General features: G+C 42.6%; 1 protein-coding gene across 4 annotated transcripts in view; it reads left to right on the top strand.

Moving 5' to 3' along the window:
* The window catches only part of ntng1a (netrin g1a), a 90806-nt gene that overhangs the window by 65772 nt on the left and 20466 nt on the right, over positions 1-4568 (top strand). The gene's annotated exons all lie outside the window — the stretch shown is intronic.

Consider the following 4568-nt stretch of genomic DNA (forward strand, 5'->3'; position numbering starts at 1 on the left):
GTGTGCCTTCACTAGATTATGATAGTCTCCCTGAGATGTCTCAGGAGGTTAAAAATGCCTGTACCACTAAAGTGGATTGGTCCAAGCTCACAAATGAGGATAGGCTATACTCTCTCCTCTCTCTCCTCTCTCCCTCCTCTCTCTCTCCTCTCTGGCACTTTCTGACACAATACTTACCTGGATAGGCTCACCCCAGGGATGTCAACTCTGTGTGTTGATGTGGGTTGCAATGAAAGCTCTCACCGTGAAGACCTCTGTAACATGTATGACTGTATTGTGGGAGCTGTATGGGAGGCCAGTAGACCGTGCTATACCTACTCTAGGAAGAGACACAACGTCAAGCCAGGGTGGAATAAACATGTGGTTGATCAATACGCTGAAGCCAAGAATGCTTTTGGGGCCTGGGTCCGGGCAGGAAGGCCCAGAGAGGGGCCTGTCCTGGATCTCAAAAAGCGTACAAATGCTAGATATAAATATGCAGTTCGTTATGTCAACAAACATACAGAAACATTGAGAGCGGATTCTATGGCTGAAAAGCTCCTTCATAATGATGTGACTGGCTTCTGGAAGGAGGTGAGAGCTCTGAACAAGGCCAGTACATCGTTACCATGTACCATAGAGGGAGTATCTGGAGCCGATAACATAGCTGAGTTGTGGAGGCAACATTACTCTACTATACTTAATTGTGTTAAAAGTGACCCCTACAAAGTTGGTAATGTTGTGAAAAGTGACACAGTGGGAATCACAGCTAATGAGGTTTATCGATCAATTGCACTGCTAGCTGATAACAAAGCATGCGGCTCTGACCGAATCACTGCAGAGCACCTTAAACTGGCAAGCCCGAAGGTTACAGTTCTTCTTGCCATTGTTTTACCGGCCTCATGACTCATGGTGTGTTGCCAGACTCCATGTTGACTGTTACCTTGGTCCCTGTCATTAAGGACAAAGCGGGCAAGGTAGGGGGCTTGGATAATTATAGACCAATTGCTCTAGCCAGTGTGTTATCCAAATTCCTGGAAAGAATTTTGTTGGACAGATTATGTTCTTATTTTTGTACCTCAGATAACCAGTTTGGCTTCAAGGCTAAGCATGGTACTGAGCTATGCATCTATGCTTTGAAGGAAATGGTAGAAACATATAGAAGACAGAATTCCACTGGTTTTATTGATGCCTCTAAGGCTTTTGACCGAGTTAACCATCATAAACTGTTTTTTAAATTGAGACAAAGGGGTGTGCCTAACAGTATAATTAGGATCCTGGCTTATTGGTATGCCAATCAGTAGGCCCTCCCTTGAGACCGAGGAGGAAACGCAGCTTTCCTCGTCAACTGCCACCAAGTCCGTGGATCATTCCTACGGTGGACCCACGGATGGATCCCTCCACCCAAGGTCCGTGCAGGTCGACCCTTCTCTGGCTCCCCATCTGGATCCTGATCCACCTCCCTAATATAGGAGAAACAACCGGACCCGCGGAACCCTAGGGGTCGGCGCTGGGCTGTGGCCTATTCGCCCTCTTCTACCTACCTACCTACCAAAAAGTTATAAACATACTTGGATTTCCCGTACCCTTTTTTTCTCTCTCCTCTTTTCAATGCACGCTTCATCCTTCACCTTCGCGTGGTCCTCTTCAATCCACTAAGATTCCGACACTCTTTCCACCGGGTTTGTTGAAAATCTTTTTGTAAGTCTTTTTTTTACAAATTCATTAGAAATAGTAAGGTAGTTATTAATGTAATTTCTTGCAATATAACTCTTACAATGAGTAATTGAATGCTAAGTAAATTGAATAAAAGAAGGTTTTCAATTAATAGGTCTCGGGAGACATGGTGGGGAAGATAAATGTACATTACAAAACCAGGACGGAGGTTGGCCACCGACGTGGGCCGTGAAAGATCGGTCTCTCACTTCTCGTACACTCGTCCCTACGATCATGAATACACATGTTATCATCCAAGTGTGGCGCATGAAAACGTCATGAATCAACGGTCCGTCGAATTCACGGGGCCGTGAATATGGGGTCCCGTGATTTCATGGTTAGTGTGGCCTCATTGAAAAGGGACTCCCTTAAAATGCGTTTACTCGGCGACTGGCAGTGAAGCAGAAGAAAACGAAACCCAAATGAACCCGTCCGACGTTTGTTGAAGTGCCGGCATATGACGACGGGCGTTAAGGGCCGGCCTCAGGTGCGCCTCAGGGGCGGCTTCAGGACCGAAGTCATCTTCGACCGGTCCCTTAGGGTTCGTCGAAGAAGACTTCGGAAGTCTTCATTTAGACGGTCTTTGCGGCTGTGGAGAATTAGTGAGGTGGGGAAGGTAACAAAAAAAAACACAAACGGTATTCAAATAAGAAGAGGCAACCACACGTCCTGGTTACGGATTATTGTCGATTACGTGTTTATGTTACTGCCGAAGGTTGTTTGGGTGTTTGAAAGTCTTCAAAATGCCCCCGCCACCAAACGTTAAACGGGTCGTGGTTAGGGTCTTGACCCCGGTGAAAAAGGGGGTCCTTATTCTTGGGGGAGAGATCGTAATTTTTTACCTTCCGTATATTCCCCATGATTACCCTTGAATTTTCCCCCTTTTCATGCCCTTTTTTATGAGGCCACACCTTGCGCCGAGTACAGTAGTAGTTGCTGTATTGTTTAGTCCGAAAGTTTTTTCTTTTCTTTCCTCCTCTTTTCTGTTCTCTCCCCTCCATTTCCCGGCTATCATACCAGTGTGTCAAAAAAGTTTTCTTTTCCCCCCACACCAGGGTACTCACCACCTTTACTCAGACAATCGTTCGCATCAGGTAACATTTAAATGATAAAAACAACATAAAAAAATGATGACTGTAATTAATGACCAATATAGAGGTGTCTTTTAAGTCTCCAAAAAGTAAAGTTACAGGAAATCGACTGTAAAACTACTTACATGCAATGTAAAAATCGTCGATAAGTATGGATTTAGTCAACACGGGTCCTGGTTGTCTGGGTAGAAATCCGAGTCGTCGGGGACAGGGGGTATTACACTTGGACTTGGTCGAAAAGAGGCTTGACTTCCTCCACTCGTCGTACACAACTTACTGTACGGTAAATTATATAGACTTCCCTCTGACCTCATGTTTTATATATAAATAGTTTTGTTTTTCGATTGTAGATTTAAAGTTAATATGTAACAGTTTGTGTCGTAAAAAAAAATTTACATACGTAAGAACAACTTCTTACAAGGAAAGCTTTTGCAATAATAATTTTTTCCGTTAAATGTGGTATTTTCTAATGATAACTTCTAGAATAAACAGTCCTTTACAATCAGGAAACATAGTTTATTCACCTTAAGATGACGCGTCTTGTAACGTGTCAGATGTGTCACAAATAAAAGTGTCTTAGTCACAGTCATTATAAGGGAACGTCAATCATAACCTGATGTTCTATGCTAAATTCGGACATGTCCATTTCTCAATAAATTTCGTATTTTAAATCTGGCCAACCCAAAAGACCTCCACAAGGCAATGTCGTTAACACGGAAAACAACCGCACAAGGACACGGACCACCCACCCCGGGGTTACACTATTATAATAAGTACCCCCGGGTTTTAGGGACCACCGCGGGGACGGATACTAAATGATATACGGAATTATAAGTATTACAGTCGCCCTAACTCCCCTCGCCGCGGCGCCTTCTCGTCTCACGCTCACTTCTCCACGAGAGGTAGAAGGGAAAATGGTTCGAAAGTTTTTACATAAATAGTATACTTAAAACCTTTATGGTATTGTAAAAAAAATGCGTTTAAGGTTTTAAATAAAAGTTTTACTCTACAACGCTGTAGGCTGACTAATAAAGGAATAACATGTGCAAATATAATTAAATAGAATATAAGTCACAGAGACTAACAATACGATGTCCATCCTGTCTCAGTACAGAATTAAATTCTAGAAACCTATATAGATTTTGCAACACAATGCCTACAGAGAAAAGGACGTTATAGCCTACAACTTTCTCGACTTTCGACGTCAAAGTACAAGTGACTACGTCAAGGTACAAGTGACTACACGTCTACAACACACAAGATACTAACATACGATGTCTAAACTTATATTACCAGTTCCTGGTTTTCTTTCTTCAACAGGCGGGCAGAAGAAACTCTTTGTATGTCTTGGCCGTCTGTCTGTGGCCCAGTTGTGCAGGCTGGTTTTCATTTTTATTATTAAATTAAAAGAGTTCGTTACTATGTGGACACTCAAACCTACTCTTTTCTCAATTCTTAGTTATATCTACAAAAATTAAAATTTCATTTAAGTCTTAATAATCATTTTGTTACATTTAATATTCAAAAGGAAGGTTTTTTTTTTGGTGTAATGAATTCACTTTTTGGTGGGAACTTACTACCCTTTCATCTGTTTTTTCGAAATCCTAGGTTTGATATTGTATTATATCATGGGGAAATAGTTCTTCTAAGAGGCTAGGGGAGACGAATGGAAACCCCAAGGGTTCCGAGTTAAAGACCCCGGGGTAGGAAAAAGATGTCATGTTGACGGATCCCGAGTAATAGTGTTTTGTCGGTGTGTAGGGGAGGGAACAAGCGACCTGC

Source organism: Notothenia coriiceps, unplaced genomic scaffold (assembly GCF_000735185.1).
Source record: "Notothenia coriiceps isolate Sejong01 unplaced genomic scaffold, NC01 NC01_scaffold00022930, whole genome shotgun sequence".
Lineage (NCBI taxonomy): Eukaryota > Metazoa > Chordata > Actinopteri > Perciformes > Nototheniidae > Notothenia > Notothenia coriiceps.